Source organism: Motacilla alba, chromosome 2, assembly GCF_015832195.1.
Source record: "Motacilla alba alba isolate MOTALB_02 chromosome 2, Motacilla_alba_V1.0_pri, whole genome shotgun sequence".
Classification (NCBI taxonomy): domain Eukaryota; kingdom Metazoa; phylum Chordata; class Aves; order Passeriformes; family Motacillidae; genus Motacilla; species Motacilla alba.
The window spans coordinates 37,253,796-37,271,884 of NC_052017.1; the positions used below are offsets into that span (position 1 = coordinate 37,253,796).

General features: G+C 35.1%; 1 protein-coding gene across 5 annotated transcripts in view; it reads right to left on the reverse strand.

The window, feature by feature from the left end:
* ZNF385D (zinc finger protein 385D) overlaps positions 1-18,089 on the reverse strand; it is a 415,154-nt gene that overhangs the window by 231,507 nt on the left and 165,558 nt on the right. The window lies entirely within an intron of this gene.

Sequence of the window (18,089 nt, forward strand, 5' to 3'; positions counted from 1 at the left end):
TAGAACTCTTTCTTCATGGGGATTAGTAATTCCATTCTTTTCTTTGATCACAATGTAAATTCATTGTAGACTCATTCCTCATAATGATCCGTCTGTTAAGTTTTTCTCTTCAGTAGCTGTTAAAATTAGGAGAGGATTTGTTGGTGGGTTATTTTTATTCAAAACCACATTAATGCAAGTCCTAAACTAATCAATTTGCATTATGTAGCCTTTCATGCAGTTTGCACAGATTTACAGCTTGGTTGCTTTATCTAGTCTCATGCCTGTGAGACAGCTGTTAGGCATTTAGCTAATCTAATTCTAATCCCCAGGGGATTCTGGTGTGTCCATTGAAAGTTAGATGCATGGACCAGAGTTTACCATCTGAAGTATCTTATGTCACTCCTATTTATTTTTTTCTTTATGATTTTGCATTCAAAATTTTTTGAAGAGGTTCATTAGAACTGTCTGAATAATCACAGCATAGCAGTTATTGGCCAAGGTTTGCTTCTCATTTTAATTTTCTCATGGGTATGTTTAACAACTCTTGCATCCTTCAAACCTACCATGCTGATTTCAAGGAGTAGTAAGCAAAGATTTTTTTAAATTACGTTCAACCTAAGTAAAAGCGATAAAGCACTTTCTGCACAGTTGTTTTGTTTCTCCTGCCACTTAATTTTTTCTCTTATCTTTTTTATGGTACTTGGAGAAAGAACGGGAAAAGTAAAGATTATACCTTTTCTTGTGATTGTGTTCCTGCCAACAGATTTTATCTGCAAGACCATTCGGCTTTCTCATTAAAATTCACAGCCCCTAGCTGACTAAACTTAATTGGCGAGAAGTCAAGAAACATAATTGTTTAAATTATGAACATTTCTTAAAATAGTGCATTATGATGAAAGTCATCTATTTATATTGTGCCATTTCATTACGATTGTACTTTCAATGGATACTTTATCTTGTTAAAAAAGTAGTAAAGTGAAAGCCTGACAAAAATGAAACAGAATAATCTGCTGAAGTCAAACAATTCTCAAAGCAAATTTATTTTTACATAGGAAGTGAATTTAGATTTTTAAAAGTTAAATGCATTTTTTCCTAATGCTATTTATATACTTGAGTGCACAGCTGCTTGCCAGCTAATAAACAGGCTTATATTTATACAAGAAGCCAAGATAAAGTACTAGGTCTCTAATAATCGATAAAAATTCTGCCTCTGATCTTCAGCAAACAGCTTGCTTTGATAATGAAATCACAAACTAAAAACGATGAAGATTATAGGCTGCCAGAAGACTGCGCTCCCACTTAAATTAATGGCAAAACTGTCCAGACCATCTCTGGCCCCATCTAGCTGGGTCATAGCCTGGCCTTAATCAAATCTCACTCTTATGAAATAGCTGGCTTGAGCTGACCTCACACATTTTCCTTTGTAATTCAGTGTGCCTAGTAAAGGTTGATGTCAGTCTCTCACTGGTTAGTGAGGCTCTTAAGATGTGTATACTTGTTCTACACCCTCGCTCAGACTTGTTCACCTTTGGGCATGAATTTAGCAGTGAGCGATAGAAAGGGTGATTTCACTCCCCTTTGCGCCTTTGGGCAAGGGCAGAGAGCCATGTCTGTGCTGCCGGGCTGCAACAAGTCTATGCTGATTTGACCTTTGGAAAAAGGTTTAAGAGGATGAGGAAAAAGCAGCAGTGAACCAGACAGTAGGAGCACCAAATGTATCTGGCTCTTTCCCACAGGGACATGTCTTTGTTTTTATTTTCAGCTTTAGTTTGTATGGAAACCAGATTCTCTGATGTGGAGAGCCGCAGTAACCCAGAACAAAGCTTTCCTTACCCATTCTAACCCATGTTTTTTCTTCTACCAATTCAGACAAAGTCTTCTTGCCATTTTCAACTATAGGTCAGAAAAATAATTAACCTTCAGTTAGTTGAACAATAATCTGTATGCACTCAGTGTTAGCAAGAATTCAGGAGTGGTGCTCTGCATATCCCATCTATATGGGCTTCAAAGATCAACATCTGCTTGGGATTTCAATATTGCTGTTAAATATTCCCATATCTGCTTCCACTATCAGTGAGAATTTCTTACACCTGTGAAGATCTTACTGTTTCTGAAACACTGAAAGTATCCACCCCTGGACCATGCTGTGTTTCCTGGCAAGACTCAGGGCCAGCCAAACAACATATGCTACTTCTGTCCTACCAGTGTTTGCTAACCAGATGGCATCCAAAGAATGCAAGTAAATTATGATCTCTGCTCATCCATCTGTCCTGAAATTCTCACAGATTAAAATGAGAGCATTAGGATTCAGTCAAGTACAAGGTAGCTCTTCCAAAATAACATTAAGGTCAGGCCTACCCCCCATAAGCTAGAATACTCACAGAAAAATAAATAAAACTTCCCATCCTATACTTGATTTATTTCCATGCATTACAGCTGCTCTGCAGTATTACTTGACATTCTGATATCAGCTGGATATTGTTGGTACTAGATTGTTATTTAAGAGTTTACTCTGCTGTACTTATTGAAAACAAGTAAAACCATCAAAATTATTTGCAAAGCAGGCCATTTTGAGTAATATTTCAACCCCTAAACCATCTTATCTTAGTTTTACTTCCCCTTTTATACAGCTTAAATACTTCAATTAGGAGAAAGCTAGCAATATCCAAGCAAAACATAGAATTTTATTTTCAAAAAGGGACACATGGATGTCCTTCAACTGGACTTCAATCTCTGGCCTTTATATCTACTAAATAATACAGAAAACATATCCTTTTTCCAAGGACAGTGTCTTCTACAAAAAAACCTTAGCTGATTCATATTTGAATTTAAAATCAAAATTATTTATTTTAATAAACTTATTTCAATCAATCAAATTTGTAAAACACTAGCCAACTAAGAGCAGAGATCTCCACACAAGAGCAGATTAACTGCTTTCATTTAGTGTGAGTTACCAATGCCCTCTTGAATTGACACCTGATCCTAACTGATCTTTGTCTTTGCAGAGCTTGGATTTCAAATTGTTTTAACGAAAAGCTGGAGCTCTTCAGCTTCCTTTTTCAAAACTTATATTAATTTTCCTTTCTCACCTTCCTTGGATCTGAAATAGATTTATGGGAATAGAAACTAAGAAATAAATGTTATCTTTAAAAATTCCTTGAGCAACTTTGCTCTTAATTTTTAGTGATTCTGTTTCAAGTCTCCACCAAAAAAAAAGGTGTTTTTCTGTAAATTTTCAAGCTTTTCTCATTCTCTAAGGCAATTTTGTGAATTTTCAATTGTCAAAAAAAAAGAAATATCTAAATATTCAGCTTTTTATGTATAAGATATATTCTGGTGCTTTTCATTTCCTTTAGTTCTGTAAAGTTGGTTTTTTTCCCTCTTTTGTTTGGAAAGATGTGGCATACTGCCCCCCCAGGAACATGAACAGATGAAGAACAGGTTTTATATCAGATTGTCAGTCTGACCATTAGAGCATTAGAAAAATAATTTTAGGAAGAACAATTAAAAGAATTGGCTTTTTCTTTTTTTCTGAGCTTACACATTTGCTTTCTGTTATTTAATGCAGCTGTGAAAATATGCCATCATAGCAGGGAGAAGATTTCATTCTTCTGAGTTTTCAGAGGGTCAATTCTAGGTTTGAAAAAATCCTTGAGAAATTGGAGTTTTAGTAAATTATATTTTAAGAGTTACTTTACTCACATATAGCCATATAAAATATATGTAATTTCTATGCTATCATAGAAGTCAAATATTACTTCTTTACCATTTTTATGCTTTTACTTCCAACTATAATTGCAGAGCTAATTTACTGGTAGTTATCTTTATTCTTTGACTGAACTAACACAAAGATGAAGAAAATACCTAAGGAACTACATTTACTCCAATGTGGTTCTCTTTTCTTTCTTTCTTCAGCTCATCTTGTAGTCATTAGAATGCTTTATATGGATAAGAAGGAGCATTATGGAAAAGTAAGTTCATTTTTTACTAGAAATCATAAAACCTCTGGTGTCTAAAATGTTTACAGATTAAAACCCATTTTATTTTATATATGGAAAAAATAGGAATTAAGATTACAGCTATTCATAAATATTTGAAGAGCTACAATTACCATACATGCATTTTTTATTATTAATTTTTACATAAAATTTTGTTAAAATTACTCTTACAGCAGTCTGTCAGACAAACAGTTACCACTGCACATTCTTTTTTCTTGGACAAGCAATCAAAATTATCTCTAAACTGAATCCCACAACTCTGTGCACCTGGTCGTAACTGGGAACAATTAACCTATGGACACTGAATAGTTCATACCTCCAGTGACAGCTTTACCTGCTCTACAAAATACTCTTTTCTGTAGTATCAACAATTAGCATTGATCATTCCAAAAATCATGAAATTCATTCAAACCTCCGTGTGCACAAGGAGGGCAAGCGCAGAGAACATTAAACTGGAGTGTGCTAGAGTATGCATAAGAGTCTCCAGCAAATGGAATACAATTTTCCTGACAGTCCAGTGACTGCAACAGGCAGCAGATTTTTCAAACACTTTAGCAGGTTACGCAATGTTTTCATAGGAGGATATTCAAAGCAAAAAATTTAAAAATGCATTTTTATAGGTGCTCCAAAATACAGATAAATATTTTGGGTAATTAAAAAAAGAAGATAAGTTTGGTATAAACGGAAAAGCAGCTCCTTTTGTACTTTCCAAAGCAGCTGGGTGTCCTTTGTAGCCCAAAGGTGGATCTTTGAACACCCAAATAACTTTCAAAATCTGGCAAAGTACCGAAGTCTGCCACTCTGTCAGAAAATTAAGATGTGTGCAGTTTGGAAAAAGCTTTTGTTTTCCACAGGTTATAAGATATTAAATAGTCATAATCTGAGAATTTAAATGCCCTGGGTACATGTCTCCTCTGTTGCTAATTTAGCACAACCTTTTCTAAAGGGTATTACAGGCAAAGGATACCTTTTCCCCTCAGTGCACTATGAGCACATCTTTGCAATCTCGCAACAAGAGTACACATTAAGCACCAACAAAAACTTTGCTTTCTCATGATATAGGAAAGAATTAATTTATTTTGAGCTTTAAATGAGGTAGCTATACCTTTGAAACGCTCCACAGGGAGGCAGCTACCATGTAAGTGCACAGTAGGTATACTAGTGCTCAGGATGTTTCAAAGTCATTGCTAGAAGTGATAATGATATATGGTGATGTATCTGGGCTGGCAGCTGAAGAAGAGAGACAAATGCTTGTCTGTGCAATTCCTGTACATGCACTACCTATGGCGCTATACTATACATCAAATGCTTTGTCCTGAGCCAAATTAAGAATGATATACAGCAAGCATTTATGGTACCTGACAGTTCAGTAAATCTGTAATTTGGTCCTTCAAGAAAACTGAGCACAATTTTTAAGATTCTGCACCAGAATTTAGGAAAAAGGTTTATTCACTAGCAGCTAACATTAACCCTCACAAGGACCATAAGTAATTTTAGAGTTTACTTGGTGTTTTCAGGGAAAACTGTACCAGAAACTCTAACCAAGGGCAACAAATCTTTCAACATTTGTACAAAAAATTAACTGTTTGGAAAGTCTCATTGTTTGCCCTAGCAGAGCTTTTCCCAATATTTCTGCCTAACACTGAATATAACATGGGAGTGAGAATGCAGTACTTAAGTTTAAGGGAAGGAAAGAAAATACGGATTAACAATCATACCCTATATGTCAATACTTAAATTTCTGCAGATGTATTTAAAATGGCTCATACATTTTTGAAAATTTAAATTTAAGTAGATTTTGCCTTGATAGGGAAGGTGAGAGAAAGAGATCCAAAACCAATTTAAATCCGATGAAGATAGACATTAGATGAGATTTGCAAAATCTATTTTAAGCTCATGTATGTACCCCTCAATATATTTGAATTTGAAATAAAAATACTCCAGTGATGCAACTAGCTTACATGATTATCTATATATTATGCAAAATACACAGCTCTACTTGAGAGTAAAAAATAAGCTGGAAAATGTCAAGAAGGCAGCTTCTGTCAGATAATTGTAGGTCTGCTGCTTAATCAGCAGAATGAAAAATTCAGGGCAAATCATATGCCTTCAAATTTGAAATGTTATTTAGGTTTTTCATGTTATCACAGGAGTAAACAGAATGCTCTTTTTTCATTGGCAAGTATACACCTGCCAATAACAACACAGATATTAACCTTGTATTTTAAATATTAAATAAAAATATGGAAGAACAAGGCATTTTTTTCCTATGAAAAGGCAATGTTCTTTTACAGAAAATGGCCTTTTTTTCTGATGAAGAATATTTCTACGGAGGTAAGTACTAGGAGTGATAAGAGACCAGTGAAATTCTATTTTATAAACTTAATAAAGAAATTTAATTTTGAGAATCTATTTTTCAATCAAAATCTCTTCTAAATTAAAAATTTTTTTTGTTCTTTCCACAAACATTCATAGTTTCATATATTTGACTGTAAATTTTATGTGAATTGATTCTTTTTTTAAATGGGAAATTCAGAGTACAAGAACACAGGACTATTACAGATCTACGAATAGGATCTTAATTATGAATTACAAGAATATTTTTATACACAGAGGAAGTGACAAAGTGATTGATTTGACATTCATTTATAAAAAGATACAGGGAAATCTCCACACTTCATGTTGTGTTTCAGAGAAACTGAAGACTTAACAGCATCACTCTCTTTACAGTAAGCTTGAGCAGTGTTTTCTAGTCAAGACAAGAGATTACAAAAGCTAAAGGAAAAAGAATTTAAAAAACCCACAAATCTCACTGTTTCTTGGGAGATTTTTCCTAAACTTCCACAACTTTAATTATTACTCCTCCTTGGTATTGTTAAGTTTTACATTTAATCTTTTTTTTCTTGAATTGAGCAATAGGATAATCTCAACAAGCTGTAAGGCCTGATTTTAATACAAAGGGTCATATAATCAAATCATGTCAAAAAATGAAACAAGAATCAGTCATTGACAGTTAAAAAAAAAACAACAAAACCAAAACCAGCACTGTTCCAGGTCTGGAAGTTCTCACTGCAAATATTTGAAGAAGTTCTTAATTTTTAAATATTTTATTCAGAAGATGTTGACATTTTATGTATTTGGGGTGACCTTACTGACATTTTGGCACATTAATAACCATTTACAGTATTGTGTCAAAGAGAATATTTGGGATGCTATTTTCCATCAACAACACCTGCTAATGCCATGTTCTAAATGAATAAAATACACCACAGCTCTGCACAGTCATATAGTTTTCAGAACACATTCAACAATTCTGTGATGAAGAAGGTATATTTCATAGGATATTTTGCAACCTCTCTGAGTGTGCCACATCTGAATAAATCAAAACTTTTCACACTCTGATTTTTGAGTGGGCATTTACTTCTTAAAGGACAAAAATAAGCCTTTCAAGAACACTGTTAGGAGTGTAAGTCAATACCACATTCTGCCTTGCTGAACTCATCAACTGTTCTCTCAGCCCAAGCAAAAAGTCTCCTAATAGCTTAAGCAAGTCTTTGACATGGTCTCCCGCAACATCCCTCTCTGTAAATTGAAAAGGGATGGGTTCAATGAGTGGACTGTTGGATGGACAAGGAGCTGGTTGCACAGTCATATCCTGAGGGTAGTGGTCAATGGCTCAGAGTCCCCATGGACACCAGCAACAAGCCATGTCCCTCACGAGTCCTTATTGGGAGCAGTGTTATTTACTATCTTCAATAATGACACAGATAAAGGGATCAAGTGCACCCTCAACAAATTTTCAGATGACATCAACATAAGTGGGACACCTGGAGGATGGAATAACATCCAGAGGGACTTGGACAAGCTTGAGAAACAGCAAGGTGCTGCACCTACACTTGTATTTTAAGTACTGGAAGAGTCCTGATTTTTAACTTTAACTGAGAGCTCTTAAAACACTAGTATTCAGTGTTTAGGAGGATTGGTTTAAGCTAGAGTTCTTAAAACTAAACATATAATGCAAAATTAATTATACCCAACTTTGATATAAAAAAGCGACTTCACAAATATTATTTACAACCATGAAGTCTGTTTTAAATTAGCTGAAATTAGGATTGTAGCTATTATTGGTAGTATTAAACTCCCCTGCCTTAAACCCTTTTTTGTGTAGCTCATCATCAGTACAAAGATCAACAATAATTAAATAATGATCTAAGAGTACATTGTTATCTGTAATCTATATCACCTGTAAAGAGCAATTAAAACAAGTACTTAAAAAAAGAAGTCATTTGCCAATCATGGATATTTGACTGAATGCCACAACTTCTAAAGGCAAGCTCAGAATGTCAGCTCCATTTCACAGCCAGTTTCTGATCTAAAAACAGGTCAGAGCACAGTGTTCTGCTTGGAACTGAGCAACAGGAAGACAGATACTTGTGCCCAAAACATCACCTAACCTGCTAAGCTCTAGTATCACTATGCAGGTTCAAAAAGAGACAGAAAAACATATTTTAATGCAGTATTCCTAAGAAAAACAGGCTTCTCAAAACTGACAAATTAGGGTAGGGATTTTTTTCTTGTTTTATAAGGCTTCAAAAGGAAATAAAGTATCACAGCAAAAACAGAAGTCGGGCATAAAGAGATAACCATATATTTCAGGAATTGAGGGTTGATTTTGTCAGATAAATTTGTCAGTGGTTCATTTCCATGAAAAAGGTTATCTTTCAATAAGTTAATTACTAATCATTGCAAGGACTGCATTATTATTCCTTACACAGATGATAATGTGAGAGGCCTTTGTGAATTCCTAGACTTTGGAAAACTCCTGATATATACAAATATGTACAATGTACTTTCAAAAAGAAAAAACAAAAGAAAATACTCATCAGGGTCAGAAATCAATATTTAATTTCTTTTCCACAGTAAAATGTAAAAATATGTATTTAAATATAAGCCTTAATGCCTACATATTAAGGTATTATTTTTTATTGAATTTATATGAGCACCACTGGTGTTTTTTTCATACTTCCTACAGGCACGGATCCTAAAGCTTTGTATTATAAAGATCACTTTTCCATATGAAAAATGGTCAGTTTAGTATTGAAAGATTCTCTGCAACTAACACAAAAAAAGATACCTATCAATCCCAGAGGTGATGATTTAATAAATTCTAAATTTTAGGAGCGTCCGGACAATTATGGGGTGAAATTTCGTGTTTGCATACGCACTTCCTGCTTATGCCCAGGACTTTTTGAAGAGTAAATGACAAGTGGAGGTCTGATGATAGCTGGGAATGTCTTTAGGACACTGCCATAGTGGTCACGTGGTTTAAAAATATACAGGTACCACAGATAGGATAGGCAAGGAAACTCACCTCAGAAGCCTGGAGTTCTCTCCTACGTATTAGAGGTGTGATCTGTAAGCCTCCTATCCACATTTGAAACAGTTATCAGGGATTCAGTTTATCCTGTGAGGACCTATTTAGGTACAGGGATGGAACCTAAGGCTGTGAAGTACTCATTTGGTCAGAGAGAAAGAGGCTGCCACGAGATGAGGTGCTGCAGGAAATCCTAAGGGATGAATACTGTGAGTAAGGAGCAGGCCTGAGGGGGCTGGTTCATGGATCAATCTGCTCTAATATTTCATCTACTTTAATCTGTGGCAACCACTTTCTTATTAAACACATCTATTAAATAGGGCTTTCTGGTTTCAGCATCACAGAATTTCGGAATAATACAGAATAATCCAAGCCAAGAACTTGGAGGTTCTGATCTCTACAGGATTGTGAACTTCACTAATTCTGTCCTGTCTTACACTTATATGTGGAGGAATAGAGTCTGCAACAACACATTTCTACTCCTTTTCCTCCAAAAAGGTAATAAAATGCAGGACTTAAGCACACAGATTTTCCCACATGTCAGAAAATGTATTTCATCCCTGTGTGATTCTAAATCTATCCCAAAGAGACACCAGCAGAAGATATCAGCCTTTACAAAGAGTGGCCAAGTCAAGGGATGCCAAAATAGAAATCTTTCACGATCAGTAAATTACAATTTGTTAAAATTAAACTATTTCACAAAAACTTAAGCCTAAAATTAATCTACAACTCTAGGTGGAAATCCACCTGGCTTCTTATAGAATTACTTAATTTCTTTCCATGCTTCCATAGGGGCCTGTGCAAGGCTTGTGAGGAGTGTCCCCAAGCTAGTGATCGTTGAGTCTTCCAGAACCAGCTCTCTCCCAAGTTCACATCTTCACAGGTAGCTGGCTCCTAATTTACTTTAAAACATTTTGATTCTAAAGAGACATAGATTCTTACCAGAATTCTATTACATACAGAATATAAAGCATCTTCATATATAAAGTGGTGATATTTATATTTATATTTATGCAATGCACATAACTAAGAAATAGACTGTTACTGTGATTGTAGCATTTCTTAAAATAAACTGAGCTGCATGGATTATAACCAGGACCAGGCAGTCTACAAGTGGTGTCAGAATAATCCCAGGAAGCAGTAGACCATGTGGTATTTGAATTAAAAAATAAGGAAAAACCAGAAATCAAGCAGGTAGAATTTCTAGAAAGAAAAACTAATACTGCCATATTACTTCACACATTACATCCACTGTCCTGAAAACACCTGCATGATTTGCACAAATCCACGAGGAGAAAACACATAATTTACTGCCAGAAACTGCTTCCTGATAAAATTCTGTAGTGCTAGGAACTCAATCTTTTTTTTTTTTTTTTTTCTTTCTTTCATGAGCAGTGAGAAATCTTATAAGGGATGGGGGGAAAAGTTCACTTCTGTCTACAACATAGTAATGAAAATGCATGAAAACCTTTGTATGTCTTTGCAGTACAACCCCTCTGTATCCAGTACTATGTTAAATTCTGGTTTATATATATATGTGTATAAATTGATAGATAGGAACTAATGGATCTGCAGTTTGGAAGTACATACTCCTTGGTAATACACAAGCAGTGCCAGAGACAAGCACAACAGAAATCTTGTATTATTAATAGAATGCTTATGACTGCATAAAGACCATTAGTGGCAGACAGAAACAAGCAACCAACATATTTGTTCAGCCATTCAATGGCTTTATTGGTCACAATGAATTGAACTCAGGGACCACTATGAAGATGTCCTGTCCTACGGTTAGCATGTATCTAAATTTTCCTATACTCAAGCCCTCCCTGAAATACTGATCCTAGAATATTTTGAAAATACACATTTGTTCAGAGTATCCAAAAATCAGATACCCTTGAAAAGCTGATGCTGTAAGCTTGCTCCTGCATGACAATCAATTTTGGACATGACCACAGCACACACCACCAGGACCTCAGGATGCAGGACAACTCCATTGTACATACTGTACCTGTACTTGCTGCATACACATGAATGACAATGCCAACAGTTTCAGGTCAGTTTGTAATCTCAGGCAGCTTTGTGGGAGCCAGTCACAAAGCACAAAACCTGGCAACATCTGCAGAGTGTTCAGAGGACCCCTTGATGCACTGCTTGTGATGTTACTGTCACCATTCTCCATTGATATACATTGAGTTTGCATAAACAAATATTTTGTGTCTTTTCTTTAAGGGTCACAAATTTGGCCCCTTAATTTCTCTATTTACAGGTTTTGCAGAGCACCCTTATGACCTCAGAAGGTATTCAGAAGTTGGCAAACAGATATTTCTGCTTTCCTTCCATTGCCACTTGCAACCATCAGGCAGTGAGACCATCTGGTGCAAATTCTGTTAACAATGATCAATGGCTTTGATTAGCAGTTCCTGCAGAGGCTCTGTGTGAGTTAAAGGAATAACTTTTGTTCTCTTCAAGATCACTGATTCTGAGGATGCTTGAGGAACAATATATCCTAGTAATGTATCCAATTCAAGATGGAGGCAGAATGGCTGAGATATATTTTTTATGCCATGACCTGAAATACATTTGGGATGATACTGTAATCAAGCCTCAAAAAATAACTTAATCAAATGCCTTTGTTAGAAAATAAAACTAACAAAAGATGAGATTGATTAAATTTTACAAACTCTATTGAAAATTAAGGCTATTCAAAGTAATTTGGACACAGAACACTTGAGATTGTAAATGTCAGCTTAAGAAAAGTTTCTGTTGCTAGGAGACTATAAAAACAAGATGTCTGTCTAGTAAAATTATCTCTGATATATCAAGAATAAAATGGTTTGAATAAATTAAAAATGAATGCTAGTTAATATACCTAACAGCAAATAAAACTAGGTCCATTCAGGAGTTGTAACAGTGACAGAAACTTGTCCTGATGGCAAGATAGCTGCAGTCTTAAGTTTTCTTCAGAGCACATTCTCTAGCTGCCATTCATTCCCACCCCCAGTAAGCCTACCACTTGTTCATACACATATGTACATATAAAGGTCATCCTTCTCTTCTGCCAGACAAGAAAGCTCTCATATAATTGTTTTCAGGAGACTAATTCATACTTCAAAGTAATACTTAGAAGAAATTTCAGAGCACGCAAAGACATTCTTCTCCTTTGTTATAGCTGGAAGATATTTTTCAACTTTATCTCAGAACTGTGAGTAGGTAACAGCCTTCACGTCAATCTATCTGCCTTATTCTCTGTAGCACCAAGGACCTTGGGCAGTGAAATTGATAGAAACCAAGTAATTCTTTCCTAGCACAGGTCACATTTAAAGCCAAGAAGCAAACTGTAAGAGGATTCAGTTCCTTGACACTGACCTGGAATTCTAAATCTAACTACCACAAACCTATTTTGCTGTATAGGAAGACAGGTGTTTAGCAAAGTAGATTAAAAAAAAAAAAAACCTTTTCCAAATTTAAAAATGTTTTTTAGGATGCTATATTTCAGTGTACAGTTTGAGTAAGAACATACACACCAACATTTACTAAAGCCCAGCATTAACTGAGTTGAGCCATAGGAATGCTAGTAACTTTTATACCTCCCACATCTTATAGACTTCTTCAGATGAGTTACCTAGCTTTTAAAAGGTCAACCCACAATAATATAATACAACCAATTTGTGCTATCTTATAAAGCAGGTGAAACAGTTAATTTTTTGTGTGTTGAAAAGTGAGTGAAGAGAGAGTATTGAAACCAGGTAAATGTTTATTAAATACATGAATTAACACAGATGCTTATTAACTGTTTGACTGTTCATAGGCACTTGCCAACCCCATGAACAGAAGTATTCTCAAGTGATTCCAGCACATTAATCCTTTTTTCAATTACTGTTATTGATTTAAAGGGTACTTCTATACAGGCTAAAGATTTATACAGCTGTATCATGCAAGAGGTGCTGAACCAAGTCAGTCCAATGACGGGGACACTGAAGTGTTTTTTGTGTTAATGGATATCATTCCCGTTCTCTGCTTCGGAAAAACCATAAAATAAAACTCTATACAGTGACATAAAAGATGGACTTTGATAAAAAGGGTATCAGTTCTAGTATGAGCAGATATATAGATCATGCCAAATGGACCATAAAATGTACCCATTCAGGTCTAGCTCATGGAAACTCCACAAGAAAATGGGCATATCATATTGCGTTACTCTCAGTCAGCACAAGTAAAAGTTCCACAGATCATACTTGTCTCCTGCATTCTCTCTTCACAGAAAGAAAACTGATCAATGAACTGCTTATCAAGCCTGAACAATATAAATCTGCTGAATTCAACAGAGCTGTTGTGAAAGACTCTTGAATAGGACAAATGACTGAGATAAAGATTCTCTGGCTGGTCACCAAGGACCTCCCATATCAGAAGCAATAATGACTTATCACAGATAAACACCTTGCTAAAACATTTCAAGTAAGCATGTGAGGGAACTGTCTGTTGATATGGGAATGCAACTAGAGCTGTAATGTAGCTCAACATAATAGTGCTTTGAATCAAAGTTTTCAACAGGCCCCATGAAACCAACTATCATGACCTGTCAGATCTAACTGCAATTGTTTTCTACAAAGTGAAGTTCTCTACAGAACTTTATTCATGTGAGAACAGTTACTCTTAAAGAGCAATTGTACGTATCTAAAACCTGTGACACTTATGTTCTTTATGTGATATAGATATATATAATATACACACACACACAAAACTGTCGTTACTTTCATCTCATGTAAAGGACTCGAGTCCACAAGAGACACATTTTAGTTTTGATTTTGGTGCTGATTAGCATTCCCTTTTGTTTGAAACGCATATTATTCCTTTGCATTGCCATTTGTATTTGCACTGTTTCTGTCATGTGGTAAAGTAAATAAGAGAGGAACCCGATTGCAAATGTTAAGACTATAAACTATGTCTCTGAGTTATTTATGCTACCCACAGCGCATGGCAGTGCACGAGGAGAATGTGCAACAGCAACTGCTCTAATATGCAGCACTAGAGGAATGAAAAGAAGACAGGAACAACTGGCTGGAGAATAAACACTGGAGGAAGCATCAAGAAATAAAGATAGAGAAACAGAAAAAGTAAAAGTGAAAAGAGTAGTCTCCAGATGGAGTTAAAAACAAATCCTGGAAAGCAGAGGCCTGCTCATGACAGCAAGAACATTTTCTATCTTACACTACTGCTATATTACAGGAGGAGCTCTGAAACAGAAATCTCAGTGCAGATCAGGAGCTGATTGTGGAGCATTATTGGGAAGAGATGAAATTACATAAAAAGAAGTTGTATGAGGAAATTTCTTATTTTCAAATGTCAAGTTAGCATCCCAGTAATATGCTGGAGTAATTTTGCTTTTTGCAGCATTCTCTTCTAATCACAAAGGGGCAGAATGCCCCAAAGTAAATGAATTTATATGAAGGAGCTCCTTCTCTGCAATACAACACTGTACAACTCAACAAGCACCAGAGATGTAATGCCTTCAATTATAGATGTTTCCACTAAATCTCTCTCACACCGTCTAGAAAATTTATTCCCTGATGAAATTTTTCTTTATACAGCAAGTTCCTTTCATATATTTGGTATTTCCACTACCTCCAAAGGCAAAGAATCATATCACAATTATCAAAACTCTAGTTTTCAGTCTTTCTTAACCTGGGAAATTTTTTGGTTTTGATCAATGGAAATATATTGTACTCCTAATTAGCATTCCATTTCAGCACCCTACCTACCTTTCCAGAAACCCACACAGACTCCTCATTAACAAAGCAATTTATCACCTTCTCTTCCTTACAAAACAGTTCCCTAATTGAGTTGTGCAAGTCATGAAAGGCAGCTCTTGCAAAAGTATCCAACAGATGGGTAGAGAGTTCATAACAGAAGCAAGTTTGAAATATGAGTAGTGGCCTGTTCATGTTGTAGTTGAAAATTATAGTTGAATATTGGGAACTCTTTCCCAAGCTACTTGTAAATTTCTTGATTATTCTTTCCCTTAAAAGATGTGGTACCATTTGATGAGTACCTCTTAGTTCATTGTGCAACTGAGGACTGTGTTTTAGGGAGAAGAAAAATCCTATATACATATTTCAAAAAATCAAGAGTAGGATTCAATAGCACATGTAAAATCAGAAATTAATGTAAAGTGATGTTAAGCAAATTTAATCTCTTTTAATCATGTGAAGAGAAACAGTGAAGCAGCAATATTTCATTATTTGTTATGTAAAATAAAGGTTTTATCCAGTGATATGTAGCCTGGAGCCACACTGACAAAATACCAAATAGCTCTAAAATTGCAGATGCCATCTTTTTGGCACCCATATACCACATAAAAGCTTAGTTGTCTTCTGTGTGTAATTTCTAGGTTGTTAATTCCCTTAAGAAAATATAAAGGATTTGCTTGCATTTAAATAAGCTAGCTCTATTCAACATTCCTTACGTGTTCTTTTAATCATTAAAAAGCCTATTGAACTCAATGGGTGTTTGAGTGAAGAATGCTGATCAGAGTCCTTGGAGACAGTTAAAATGGTCTCTACAAAAAAATAATTACAAGTTATACTCTGCTGAAAGGCCACGCCAAAGATTGTTTTTCTGTTAATATAAAATGTCTTCTAAAAAAATTTATGCAGCAAGGACCTTTAAAATGAAAAAAAAAAAAAAAAAAAAAAGGCCCACATTATAACTTCCAGCAGAAAAACACCTATCATATTTATTAGTTTACAAATGGCTTTCTCAATGTACCTCATTGCATTTTCTAAGAGAAATACAGAAAAATACTTTTCAAAATATTTGAAATGTAGAGTAATGTGAAGTGAGTCAGAATTATGCTGAATACCTTTTGAGCATATGCACCTCTATGTTTGTCACTGCCCACTACTGCTGGGTATGACTTCAAAATATCAAGCTTGGATCACTGTAGAAATGTTGCCCTTCTTCCTCTGATTTTCCTCACTGTAGGTGGTGTATTACATGAAGCTCACACTGTGATAAATAGACTCTATTCAAGCATTAAATGTTGATACTGACTTCAGTGACGTGAGAATTTTATCTCATGCTTACCATGGGATAAAACTTCTAATGAAGATAGATCTATGCACACAAGGCAAGGAATAAGAAAAGTCAACGCTTCTGAGAGCCTTAATGCCTGTTTCATAAGGATGGCAACAGATTAATCACATTAAACTTTTTTAAATGTGTTCATGTGTTGGTTGTATATATGCTTGCTCACATATGCTATTCTGAGATGTTCTGATTGCTATGCAGGGAACAAGGTCTCGGAGCTATCTGGTGGAATTTGATCGACTGTGACTACTCTTGTACCACCACAATTAGACTTTCATATTTGGCAAGAAGCTTTCCTTTTGAAATCACCAAGCTATTGTAGGCAAAAAACAAAATACCAGCATGATCAACTATGGGAAAAGACATATTTTCTGGACAAAAATATATAACTTTCATTGAGTAAGGGCCATTTTTAGGCTATGATCTACACTAGTCTACTCTGTCTTATAAAAGCTACAGAAATAGAACACAATTAAACCATCAAGCAGTGATTGTAGTTATGTGAGGGCTGAACAACTGTGTCTGGTAATATGTAGTAATGGGCACACAAATAAAAATAAAACAGAGGATAAATATTTTCTTGATTAATTATACCACATACTGATAATGCTTCAAGTTATGGTTCTTTGGAATCAAAAGAGCAGAGTTGTTGACAAGTGTGGCTGGAGTTAATGTGATTCTATAAATATGAACTAGTGCTGAGTTACATCTATCAACAGTTATCTCTGCTTGAATATTTTAGAATGTCAAAGAGTATACTGGTAACTGGCGGGGGGGGGGGGGGGGGGGGAGAAGCAATAAAACTTGGCATTTAAGAAACTCACACACTATCTCTGTACATTTCCCTAAGAATTGCTTTAGCAATCTTGAACTACTTGTCTACCAGGCAGAGAACTGTTGCTGTACCTACCCTTTAAAATAAAAAAAATTTAAAAAAAGAGAATTCCCACAGAACTGTTCCAGCTGAGTTACCAGCATTTTTTAAAGTAATTTTTGTATTCCTTATATCCCAGAAGACAAGTTTAAGTATGTGTTTGGGGACAAAGGAAAATACCAGAAATATGCATAATAGATAAGACAACAAAAAATTTAAAGTAGAATACATTTGCTGATGATAAGCAGCGATGATTAGAAAGTCCAGAGATGTAGCATACAGTAATCCTTTAATGACTGTAATCATTTAGCATCCTGTTCATCTTCATACATGTAAACATATATGTCCTGCATGAGTTACTATCCATCAATCCACCAGATACAAAGTGAAACTGCAAAAAGGTTATCTCTAAGACTAATTTATATTTACTATTTATTCTGCAGTACTTATAACAAATATTATGAGCCCAGAGTTTGCTGAGAAATTTTAACAGTAAGGATGGTATCTTCTTATTTTTTAAAAAACGCTGTTCTATGTATATATTCATAAGAATATTTACACATTCACTGTCACAACACAAAAAACTATCAAAATGCTGAGAGTCAAATCTGATGCAAATAGCTAGTGTATAATAAAGAAAGTACAAATCAATTTACTAAACTTGGGGTTTTCTCAACAAACATGCTCAATTTTCTTTAGAATAAACGTTCAGAATGAAAGAGAGTAGATCGTTTAATGGCAATTTAAGCGTCGAAGGTTAGTGCAGTATAGTGGT